Consider the following 13,432-nt stretch of genomic DNA (forward strand, 5'->3'; position numbering starts at 1 on the left):
GCAATGTCCTTCTTGAGGTATGGTGACCAAACCTGCACACAGTATTCTAGGTGGGGTCTTACCAAGGAATTATATAAGTGTAACATCACCTCCCTTGACTTAAACTCCACACATCTAGAGATATAACCCAACATTCTGTTCGCCTTTTTTATTGCTTCCCCACATTGGCGAGAGTGGGACATGGAAGCATCCACATACATACCGAGATCTTTCTCGTAATCAGCTACCTTTATTTCAGTGGAACCCATAAAATATCTGTACTGTATATTTCTGCTCCCTGCATGGATTACCTTACATTTATCTGTGTTAAATTTCATCTGCCAAGTATCAGCCCATTCGCTAATTAAATCCAGATCCCGTTGAAGCCTCTCTGCTGCTTGATTAGTATCTGCTACCCCGCCCACCTTAGTGTCGTCTGCAAATTTAACCAGTTTACTGTATGTATTCGTGTCAATATCATTAATGTAAATTAGGAACAATAGTGGTCCTAAAATTGAACCCTGCGGTACCCCACTATAAACGGAGGCCCACTGTGACATAGTGCCTCTAATAACTACTCGCTGCTTCCTATCAGTTAGCCAGTTTTTGATCCAAGCTGCCACAGTTCCTAAAATTCCTGCAGCTTTAAGCTTTAACAAGAGCCGTTTGTGGGGGACAACATCATAAGTAAATCACATCATAGGCCTTTTTGTGATCAATTTCACTTGTAGCTTCCTCAAAGAACTCAAGCAGATTCGTTAAGCAGGATCTACCTCTCCTAAATCCATGTTGGCTATCCTTTATAATGTTATTTGCATCTAGGTAATCTACCATTTTCACTTGAATTATAGCTTCCATTATTTTTCCAGTAATGCTAGTTAAACTGATTGGCCTATAGTTTGCTGGATTACTTCTATCCCCTTTTTTGAATATGGGTGTTATATTAGCATGCTTCCAATCTGATGGTACCACACCCGCAGATAACGATTTCTGGAATATTAAAGTCAAAGGTTGGCTAATAATATCCCTCATCTCTTTCAAGACTAAAGGTAAGATGCCATCAGGCCCCTGCGATTTATTTATTTTGAGTTTAGCTAGGCTTAGTATCACATCAACCTCAGTTATACATATATTGGTCATAGACGATGCTGTATTCGTATTAATTGGTGGTAAATTACTTGTGTTCTCTATTGTGAACACCCTTGAAAAATAATCATTAAACTCGTTTACCATATCAATTTCGTTATCAATTATAAGGCCCTTACTATCCTGCAAATTAGTGATTTCTTGTACTTTTCTGTTTTTTGGGTTTGTTTCTTCAACAGAACCTGTAATTCTTGAATTTGCTTCTGAAGATTCTTTAGTTTTTTTCGTCTTCTTCTCTGCCCTTGATTATGTTGCCTAAAACACACATTGTGCATCACATTAAATAACACATTGCAGTTGTTAAAATGCACTGTTGCATTATCTCTGTGACTTGATAAGCAGAAGTTTATACTATAATGCAATCAAGTTTTTTTTGAGTCTGGTTCTGCTCGAGGTTTCTGCCTCCAAGGTTTGCAGCCCTATGCACAACACTTTATTACATTGCAACAAACACACACACATGCCCTATTTCATCCCTTGCACATTTTCTTTGACACTTGACCCATTTCATAAACTACACCTGGAAGTGCTTGGTTGTGGATCTACAGCTTGTGCTGCTGATAGCTGGGGACTGTGTGCAGGGGTGATGAGGTGTTGTAGAGCTTCTTTCCAGTCCTTGATTCTATGGTATGTTTCCCTCCACTTTTTGCGTCGTCTGCGCTTTTCTCTCTCACTAAGTTTATTGATCCTTTTCTTCCTGCCTGATTCTAGGTCCTCCCTGTATTTTTCTCGTTCCTTCTCTAAATATCTTTCTCTCCTCTCTGGGTCAGCATCACGTCGAGCACGATAGCGTCGCTGCTTTTCTGCAGCACTTAGGGGTGGATTGGCACCCTGTAAGTACACTCAAAAAAATGATTCAAGCCCCTCTTAAATATGACATATTTAAATATAGTTTGCTTTGTTTAAATATATCAATTTTAAAAATATACATGTATGTTTAATAGCTGTAACACAAAAAGTTTTAATAGTTTCACATATGAGATTCATTAACGTAAAGTAAATTAGTTCGTTTAGGGAACCACCCACTGAGCATGTGCGAGAACACGCTTTACTAATCTTTGTCTACCATTTTGAAAAAGGCATTTTCTCATTAGGGCTGCAACACCGGTGGGGAGGATGATACATTTACATGTACGTTACTGACTTTAACTTGACGTTCATTCCTCGGTAAGTATTTTTGTGTATTTTACTTTGCTATTTACCAAAGTATGTTTTATATTAAGCAAGGTAGGGCTGCACGATATTGGGAAAAAATTACATTGCGATATATTTTTTCCCTTCGATATATATTGCGATGTGTACAAATTTATTTATGTTCATCAGGTGTTTTGAACTGCTTAAAAATCAAATAATAATTCAAGAATAATTGGGGTAATTTTGTAAGCATTTTCAAAGAATAAAAAAATGTAAAAGTATAATCAAAACCCTGAAATAAAATACTTTAAGCATATTTTTGGGTTGTTTCATAAACAGTTTGACTCACCTTATTCACTGTCAATTCAGGCAAATTAATAATTAATAATGAATGTTGCTTTTACCCTGATGAAAGGGAACTCATTTTGTGAATGAAAAGAGGACACTTCAATATCACATTAAGGAATTAACATGAGTGACAAAATAAGTAATTTAACATTTATTCAACAACTTCTTTTTTGAAAACAGATTAGTAAATATATTTTGTCACAAAATTTGAAAAAAAAAAACCAGAGTGGTAAATAAATTGTAATAAGTCCATACTGTATATGACCGACTTTGCGTTTCTTTTTGCGACCAAATCTTCCATTTCGGCGCTTTTCTCCCGTCCCGCGCTCATTTCGCCATGCGCACGCAGAGACTGCATGCATGAAGTAGGTGAAGCAACGTGTGCTTTGTAGTTTTTAAAGAGCCCTTAAATATGAGTTACTTTATATTAGACAAATATAGATCCCTGAGTAGAAAGTTTAGAAATATAGAAAGTACATTTTTAAATCAGACACACACAATTTTTTTTTTATTTTGCCCTGCATCGTGACTGCCGCGATGTGACTACCACGCATGCGTACATCGCGATGACGATGCTGAATTGATGTATCGTGCAGCCCTAAAGCAAGGTGAATTTTGCTTGGTTATAACGTGATTAAAGCTGGAGTTGGCGTTTTTTTTTTTTTGCTAATAAGGTTACGTTAGCCTCTCCTGCTGCTGTGCTTAAGTATCTCAGGCAGGCCAGAAGACCGCTTGTTGTAGGAGTGGGAGTGAACTGTGGTTACGTTAAACAGGGTTATATTCTGACTCTTCTAACTTTTACAACCGCGAAATCCATGTCGCAACCGTTGCTACCTCAAGTTGAACGGTAGTTTAGGTTATGCTTTGGTATCAACTTTAACAGTTAGCGTAACACCTCTAAAAAGCAACTAAAGAAAATCACCGTAATGTTACTTATTTATACTATCCAGAGGAAAGAGAGAATGCGCACAAGTCTAGTATATTGTAACTTTTCTCATGCGTGCGGCTCAACAGCAGCACCTCCACTGCGCTTTTCCCTCTCCCCTCATGTGCAGGCAGGACAGACTGAGTTTATCATACTGAGTTTTATTCTCCTCTGTTGTTCTGAAGTTGTCCAGAGAGACAAATGCTCACTGTGCCTTAACAAACATTTGATGAAATAAGTGTACTATAACGTATTATTATTATTATTATTATTGTTGTTTTCTTTAAATAAAATTGGCAGTTTATTTTTTTACATGCTTGTTTTATTATATATACTTTCAGTGCTGCTGTAAAATCATTGCTAATCTAATAAAAATGTTAGTTTGTCCTTTACATTGCTGAGTGGTCAAATGCAAAGTTGTCATTGTCACCTTTTCAGAATTCCAGCAAGTGAATTTGCACCTCTAATGTATTTATTTCATCTTTTGCAGTTTGATCAGCATTACAAAGCTTCTTGGGGCAGCCTCCTACTGATAGTGAGTAATTGGCACAAGCTGATCTGTATTATGGTCATTTGTTTGGTGTAAAATATGCTTATTGTCTTTGTTCTCCTTTTCAGAATAATACATGTGGCAGTGCAAAGAATGCAGTTTGGAACTAGCTAGCAGGTATTTACTGTTGCAGCATTTTAGGCAGACTCACGGGCATTTTAGGGGCAGTTATCGATATCCATGTCCATACACAGATTGCCTGTGTACGTTTAACACTTGGAATAAGCTACTAAATCACACATATAAAACTCATGCTAAGCAGCAAACTTCAAAGCAGGTGGAAGTATCTTCATTCCAGTGCCATGTGTGCTCATGCAGAGAACTAGCAACAGAAAGGGACTTTTTTCAACACATCAATAGACATCTCAGGCATTATGAAACAGTTCAGTGTGTGTTTGTAGGATGCACATTTAAAACTAATATCTACAGTACATTCAACACGCACAAAAACAGGAAACACAACCAACATTCATTAAAAGACTTTAAAGCTAATATCATCAGGACAAGCAGTCAGTTACATCAGTCAGACATTGAAGATGGATCAACAGAGTCTGTGGATGGAGATTATGAAAATGAAACACTAGGTAGTGGTGATGCTGTAGAATTACACCTGCCAAATTTAATTGAAGAGAAAATTGCTTGCCTTTTATTGAAGTTGGAAAATATTGTTCACACTCCAAAGGCAGTTATTGACGAGATCCTTTCAGAACTTCACTACATATTAAGTACAGTATCTTTGCCTGTGACGAGAAGTATTGTATCAGATATATTCCAGAGCCATAAACTGCAAATTGAGGAGTCAGTAGTTGATGAACTTTCTACTCTTCTGTGCAAATCTAACCCGTTGGGCATAGCTATTGCAAAAGATGGGCCTCTTGCTACTGCATATAAACGTACACAGTACTACACTTCTCATTTTGGTGTTATAGAGCCGGTTGAGTACATACTAGATGTCCACAGAAATAGAACATATCAATATATCCCTGTTTTACAATCTTTGCAACAGTTGCTCTCTCATAAAGGTGTCCTTGAACATCTTGAAACTCCAAAAATAGACCAGCTATCAACTGGTGTCCATGAATACAGAACTGTAAGAGACGGTGAGTACTATAAACAAAATAATTTTCTGTCTGGTGAAGGTTTGAGAATAGCAATTAATCTTTATGTTGACGATTTTGAGATATGTAACCCTCTTGGAACATCTCGTAAGAAGCACAAACTCTGTGGTGTCTATTGGGTTTTAGGTAATGTTCCACCAGGTTCACATTCAACACTAGCCTCGATCTATTTAGCTGTTCTCTGCAAGTCTGATGATGTCAAGGCTTATGGCTATGAAAAAGTGTTGCAGCCACTTTTGCAAGACTTGTGCATTTTAGAAAATCATGGTGTATTTATTTCTCAGCTTGGTCAGTTTGCTAAAGGTTCTGTCCAGTGTGTAATAGCCGACAATCTTGCCGCTCATGGGATAAGTGGATTTGTTGAGAGTTTTTCTGCTGGGTCAATATGCAGATTTTGTACGGGTGATAAATCAGAATTTCAGACTAAGGATGTCAAGTCAGGTGCTTTCCAACTTAGAACCAGAAACATCCATGATGTTCATGTCCAGACTGCTCAGGAGAACTCAACTATTTGCTGTGGTGTCAAAAAACAGTGTGTTTTAACAGAACACCTTTCATATTTTCATGTTAACACTGGTTATCCTCCTGACATTGTGCATGATCTCTTTGAGGGTGTTGTTCCAGTTGAGCTTGCACGCTGCATTAGTTTATTGATCTCCAAAAAATACTTCACTCTTAATGATCTTAACAGCTTAATCCAGACATTTCCGTACAAATGGGCGGACAAAACCAATAGGCCCCATGCCATACCACGCACTTTCACATCAAGCAACAGTATTGGTGGCAATGCACATGAAAATTGGACTTTGCTAAGATTGCTTCCTTTTATAATTGGGCAAATTGTTCCAGAAGGTGAGCCAGCATGGCAGGTGATTCTTGACCTTAAGGATGTAGTTGAGTTGGTTGTGGCTCTTTTTCATACAGATGAGACAATTGCATATCTTGAGGCCAAGATTTATGATCACAGACAGCGGTATCTTGAACTTTTTCCACAAATCAAGCTCCAACCAAAACATCACTATTTAGAGCACTATCCGCAGATGATTCGTTGCTTCGGACCTCTGATAGCACTGTGGACAATGAGATTTGAGGCTAAACACAGCTTTTTCAAGAAGGTTGTTCGTCATACAAATTGCTTTAAAAATATACCTCGTTCACTAGCTATTAAACACCAGTTCATGCTTGCCTACCACACACACTCCTCCAGTCTCAAAAAGTCATCATTAGAGGTCACAAATGTTTCAATCATGCCTGTTGATGTTCTTAATGAGGGAGTAGTGTCTGCACTGAGGCAGAGATACCCAGATATTACTGAGGTTTATATGGCAAAAAATGTGTCTTGCAGTGGTATACGTTACAGTGAGGGGATGCTTATTGTGCATGGCTCTGTAGATGGACTGCCTAAATTTAATGAGATCATTCAAATGTGCATTATTAAGGAGAAGTTGTTTTTTCTAGTCAAAGATTTATGTCCTTGGTATAGGGAGCATTATGGTGGATTTGAGCTAACTGCCTCACCCACTAGAGAGGTTGCCCTGATTGAGGTTGCTGAATTGGAAGACTCATATCCCCTTGTGGAGTACACAATTGGGGGTTTGCGCATGGTAATGTTGAAAAGATTCATCATCGTTAAAGGTTAGTGTCATTGTTAAGCCTATGTACCTCAAATTTCTAAGTCTTATTATTTTACACATTTTCACATAATGCTCATGTATTATTCTCCTTCTCCCTTGTTTATGCTCAGATTAAAAGTGTTCCATAATGGCGAGTCAAACTGTTCTGCGGATAATCTTTGGTGATGAGTCTGATTCAAGAAAATTGACTCTGGCTTCTGGAATTCCAGCAACAGTGGAAGAACTGGAAACATTGATAAAGACATTCTTTCAATTGCAAGAGGACTTCCGATTGCAGTACATGGATGCTGACTTTAATGAGTTCATGAACCTAACTTCAGTGTCAGAAATTCAAAATAAAAGCACGCTGAAAGTAATATACTCTCCTATACTGTCACCTGTGGAGCCCTACATCATTTTGGACACAGTAGACTCATCTGCTGAGACCTCAAATACCATGTGCCCAGACCCTCAAACCCCAGCTTCATCACTAGCCTCATCCTGCAGTGATGATACACTGTTCACGTCAACCCCGCATTCATCCCCAGAAACGCAGCTCTCAGGATTATCTTCCTGGCCAAAAATTTTTGTGGTACCTAAGTTCACGTACGATGCTGAGTTTGAGCTACACCAAAAGAATATAGAGTTTGAGACCAACGGAACATACTTCAACCCTGGCCCTAAGCTGAAAGGAGTCATTCTTGATGGCCTAGCTCAAGAAATGATGAAATACACTAAATACCCGAAAGACTATCAATGTGAGGAGGTAGCCGTAGCTTTGACCAGGGCCCACCCTTGTTTGGGGCAGCTGGGATCTGAGACAGGGTTTGGGGGTTGGAAACAGTCACTTAAGTATAAAATGCAAAACTATCGAACAAAGCTTGGACGACTTGGACATCCTGAGATCCGTGTAAACTCCTTGAAGCACAAACGAGAAGGCCAAGGAAAGGCTGCAGCTAATATTAAGAAACCAAGGAAGGCGGAAGTTAACTACATTCCTCTGCACCCAAAAGGCGAATCCACAGAAAGCTTGGAGAATGAGAGAATTGCTCTATTGTCAGAACTAAAAAAGCGTGACAATGCAGTGGTGATTAAAGCAAAAATGGAAAAAACCTTCTCCTACAGACGCTGGGAGATTGTGGAACAAAGGCTTATGATAGGGGAATTCAAAAACAGATGGCCCGCCCTGTTTCTCGAGAGTGAAGTAAGTAATGTTAATTATTGTTCATGGTGTTTAATGGCTGCCCAATTGCAATTAGAATTTTTTTACAGTACATTGTATATTATTTAAAAATTTCAGATAAATGCAGAGTTCTTGCGGATCACCACCAAGCCACTGCGATCGAAGTTACTGGCGCAGCTGGACCATTTTTCAGAAAAACTAATACAGATCTTTAACAAGAGAGGAGGAGTGAAGGGGCAAAAGATTAAGGCCGTCCTGGCAATCAAAGATTCTGTAAGTAAAAACCCATGGGAAATGCTTACACTGTATTGAGGTGATTTATTGCAAGGTTTTTTGTCCTTAGCTGCTCATTAAGAAATGGTAAATGGCCTGTTTATATGGTGTTTTTATCCAAAGCACTTAATTGCATTTACATTTAATTCACCCAACTCGCACGCTAACCAATGGCATTCTTTAGACAACCTGCTCTCCTCCCTGTTCAGCCGTTGCACCCACATTTGGCTAAATTCTATCTTGATTCTTCCCGCTGCTTTAGTGTGACATCGACATCAGGAGGGAGTGCATCCTGAGGAGCCTTGTGATCTACCTCAATGAGGATCCAGACTCTTTTTTCAAGGAATATCTGGTAAGTATATCACAATATGCCTCCCATATGGCATTACACAGTTACTTCTTCCATGGCACATTATTATTAAATTACATGTGTCATAATGCAAAGAAAAATTCACAAATGTGTTTTGTGTTTTAAATATAAATGATTTTCTCCACAAAGTAGTTTTTACTGTACACAATACTATATACAGTATATGTTTAAAAGTATTAGCAATTTTCATCAAACACATACAATATTATATTTATATAAATGCTGGACCAGCATTTACCAAATGCTTGAGAAACTTTCCAGTATATATTGGGATTTTTAGACTTCCCTGCTGTTATTAGATCTGAGACAGATCAAGCTGGCTGTCGGGTTTGTACATATGCAGTCCCAGGTCTTACACTTTTTCCTCCTTCTCACGCAAGTACTGAACATCCAGACCTACATGTCTGTCAGCTGTTGTCTTTGCTCTGTGATCAAGCACCACTATCTATCTGATTCCATACACTGTAAGGAGGAAAATTCTATGGCACACCACCATCCATACCCATGGCTAGATGTTTTAGGTAAAATATTTCAAGCTATGGGATAGGTCATGTCTGCAAGTCCTTCACCACTTAACACTGTGTGACTCCAACTTCACATTTGAAGTGTTTTTAGTTTATGGTTTTTACTGTTCAGCATTCTTCTTAACGCAAGTGTTGTGTGTATGTGTTGCTGTTCAGGCCTCCGCCGCTGAGGATGCAGAGAGGGACATCACAAACACAGTCATGGGGATTTACACGATCCGAAGAGATGGTGCTGAGGAGTCAGAGGATGTGGGAATTGTGATTGAAGGCATTAAAGTCCTGAGCAACGTAGGCAGTGTCATCATGGGGTTCATCATGCTGTTTGGGCTCATTTATGCCCTTGATTTAAGCTTTCCGGAAAACCTTAAGTATACCTTCGAGTTTTTCCAGAAGGTTATAATGGATTTGGATGGGCACAAGCTGAATACAAAGATACAGCAGCTAAAAATCAAGTTGTTTGCATAACAGGTAAACACCAGGAGACAAAGTACACTTTTGTTTGTTTTGGTTTTTCATTTTAATTTTTGGCTCAGTCAACAGCCAATGACTATCAGAGGCAGACTATGGAAGTTATTCACTGGACTTTAACATATGACTGCAAGCTGTTTAACAGTAATGATGAAGGATATACAACCATGGGAAGTAGAGTGATTTTGCACTTCCCAGACAAACTAAGGGTTGATTGGGTTTAAGTTTGGAATTCCATGGTCTTCACCTCAAGTTAGCCTGCTTCGCCTCCACATGCTAACTGAAGTCTGACTCTACCCTCCACTCTTTTCAACTTGCCATAAAGCTGATGGCAGTGTCAGCTGGTGCATCCATTTTTTTCACGCATCCATTTTTTTTCCCCCACAACTCAAGTTGAAATGGATCTAAACAGATTACAACAAAACTGTAATTCCCTTTGATTGTGAATGGCCAGAACCTTTTTTGTGTAACAAGTCAAACTTTACAGTTTGTTACATTTAAATGAATATGGGTATCCATATTAGTTATTAGATGGGTTAGTGGTCGATGCAACCAGTTTCTGTTAGCCCCTAGGATACTACACCAAAAACTGTTTTTCAGGTTATGAGTATTGAACTGTTTGTACTATGGGGAAGAAAACAAGGTACAGGACCGTATATCTCTGGACTGAACAAAGTAGAGGGAATTTTGCTTTTGCCATATTGTTTGTACATGACCTACATGGAAGAGTTTGGCTTCACGGTGTATTTTTTTAATTTATTTATTTTTATTATTATTATTTATAGGTTTTCATTTTTCAGGATTAGTAAAATATTTTTCTTTTTCATTTGCACTTATCTGCATGTTAACATAAGATGTAAGCCTGTTAGATTTAAAATTTCTCAGGGGTAAAAGTAATTCCTGCAAATATTTTCTATAGCCTTGATGTTCAGCTTTTATTACATATACAGTTGCTGTATATTTAGAATGTTTTATAATTGATGTTTAAACTGTTCTTCAGTTGGTATTAAGAAAATTTTATAGAAGTTGTCATGACCTGCTCGTCCGATCCTCGTGTGTGCCACACCCCCTCATTATCCATGTGTGCTTCCCCGATTGTGCCCAGCTGTTCCCTGTTATTTTGGCTCGTTTCGTGTATATTAGTCCACGTCTTCCTTAGTTCGAGATCCGTCATTCTGTTATGTTCGTGTGTGCGGGCGAGCGAGCAAGCAGGCAAGCCAAGCCGAAAGTGCAGGCAAACGGGGTTTTAATGGGCACTGACAGGACCAACACGGTAAACAACATCAATGACGGACACCGAACTAAGGAAGACGTGGACTAATATACATGAAACGAGCCGAAACAACAGGGAACAGCTGGGCACAATCGGGGAAGCACACGTGGATAATGAGGGGGTGTGGCACACACGAGGATCGGACGAGCAGGTCATGACAAGTTGTTTTGCCTCATTGATGGTTGTTTTATTAAAACCAGACATTGGTATCCCCTGTTTGTAAAGCAGTGCAAAGCTCTCCATCTATACAAAGAGCCTTTTTTTTTTTTTTGCTCAGGGATTCGGAATAACTGGGAATTCATTTTTCACCAGTTATGAAGCTTTTACATACTGTTTCAGTTCACTGCTCTTAAATCCCTTTTAAATTTTTTTTTTAATGAGCCTTGTAAGTGATTTCCAGGTTGTTCTAACATTTAAAACTACAGTGTAAGCAGCACCTTTCGTTTTACTGGTTATCAATAAAATCACCTCAAATAGGTTTTGTCTCATGTCTTAATTGGAAATAAAAATGGAAAACATAACTTAATAACTTTATTTCCTATTAATAGTATTAGTTTGAGTTGGACAAACAAATAATTTTAACTTATTTATTGTAATTATTTTATTGTAGCTGCATTTGATAAAACTTAGTTGGACTAACTCAATTAAATTATAGTTCATGGATGTATTTCATTTGAGTTGGAGCTATATATATTTATTGGGTGGAAATCCTGCCCACAATTTAATTGAGTTCATCCAATGGGTTATTTTTTTCAGTGTATGGTATCCACATTGTGAAACTGATCTTAAATCTCAACAAATTCAGTAAATTCAACTGTAAAACTTAAAAGTTGAATAGTATTACACTGACTAATATTCACACTAATAAATCAATAAACTAGAGGGCTCTACTCACTCCTGTTATTGGCACTCAGTCCTGTTACTCTTTATATGAGTAACAGGACTGAAAGTAACAGGACTGAGTTTTTAGTATAGAATTAGCAAAAACATGAAATATAACTACATGGTGGCTATGCTAATAGCACGAGAACACTGAGCACATTCTAGTTATCTACCAAAAATTTGTATTTTAAAAATAAACAGATAATATCCAAGAATTAATTTAGGTATCAGGACAGAACATTGAGATTGACCTCCTCAGTCATAGTTAAAATTTGATCAAATACAGAGGGAAAAAAAGGAGGGAACTTACTTTTGGTCTTCCCATGGCCTGCAGAAGATCCAACTGATGCAACTTCCTGTTGAACATGTGACTTGTGGAATGTTCCAAATTTTTCAGATGGGGTAATGTGGTAGGGTAACAAGACTGAGTGAAAATCTAGGGACACAACTAAAATGTGTATTTTAACTTAAATATTATGGTTTTCTTATGAAAAAAATATTTTCAAAGCATAGATGGGATTTGGAGTCACACAACAATGCAAAAAAAATTAAATCTCTGAAGGATTTTAATAATTATATTTCAAGGTAAAGTGTATAGTTAGGGAGCGGGGACAGGTAACAAATGCTACTTTTTCAGTGTTCTAGGTAGTTTTTGTTAATGTTTTTAATTATATATCTTAATTTTGCAATTAGGTCAATGTACAAGACACTATGCTTAATAATAAAATGTATTTTACAGTTATTTTTTGTGCACATTTATACATGAAATTTCCTGGGGACGGAAATGGCACCCATTCGGTGGAATGGCCCATATATGAAAGTCTAATGTTTATCAGTCCATTACAGAAAATAATGAACTTTATCACAATATGCTAATTTTTTGAGAAGGACCTGTACATCGAACTAATAAAGACAATTGAAAACAGTCGTGAAACACTGGGAATCGACATGAGGTTAACGAGGGGGGCGTGGCACAGGAGGATCAGCACGATCGGGGTGTGACAAGATTAAACTAAATTCATCAAATAATGATAATGTTGCTGGTATAGATAATTCAGGTGATGATAAAAACAACAGAATGTCGTCCGCATACAATGCAATTTTGTGCTCATCGCCTCTTATCAATATACCATTTATATCTTTATTCTGTCTAATAGCCTCTGCTAGAGGTTCCAAAGCCAGCGCAAACAAAAGAGGGCTCAGCGGACATCCCTGTCTGGTGCCTCTGGCAAGTGGGAAAGGATCTGACCGTAGACCATTAGTAATAACACAAAACATAGAAGAATGGTAGATGGTTTGAATCCATTTTAGAAATTCTCTCTCTATACTGAATCTCTGCAGGGCCCCAAACAGGTAGCACCATTCAACCCTGTCAAAAGCCTTCTCTGCATCTAAAGATACAGAGATTGCTTCACAATTTTGTTGATTGGTATATTGAATAACATTCAAGAGTCTCCTTATATTTGTGACAGAAAAACGCTTCTGTATAAAGCCCGTCTGGTCTGGGTTTATAAGGTTAGGAAGAACCACCTCAAGTCTTCTAGCCAACAGCTTAGAAAGTATCTTAGCATCGACCCCAATGAAGCTAATGGGTCTATAAGAATGTCAAATGACATTCTGATGAGTAAAGATTTTGATAATATTCT

General features: G+C 38.0%; 1 long non-coding RNA gene across 1 annotated transcript; it reads left to right on the forward strand.

The window, feature by feature from the left end:
* Positions 1–2,214: 2,214 nt before the first annotated feature.
* LOC140578395 (uncharacterized) lies at positions 2,215–7,313 on the forward strand. Its single transcript, XR_011982538.1, has 6 exons — positions 2,215–2,292; positions 4,023–4,067; positions 4,151–4,199; positions 5,089–5,182; positions 6,684–6,835; positions 6,945–7,313. It is a non-coding gene; the product is annotated as an uncharacterized lncRNA (long non-coding RNA).
* Positions 7,314–13,432: the final 6,119 nt, after the last annotated feature.

This window comes from Paramormyrops kingsleyae, chromosome 14 (genome assembly GCF_048594095.1).
Source record: "Paramormyrops kingsleyae isolate MSU_618 chromosome 14, PKINGS_0.4, whole genome shotgun sequence".
Taxonomy (NCBI): domain Eukaryota; kingdom Metazoa; phylum Chordata; class Actinopteri; order Osteoglossiformes; family Mormyridae; genus Paramormyrops; species Paramormyrops kingsleyae.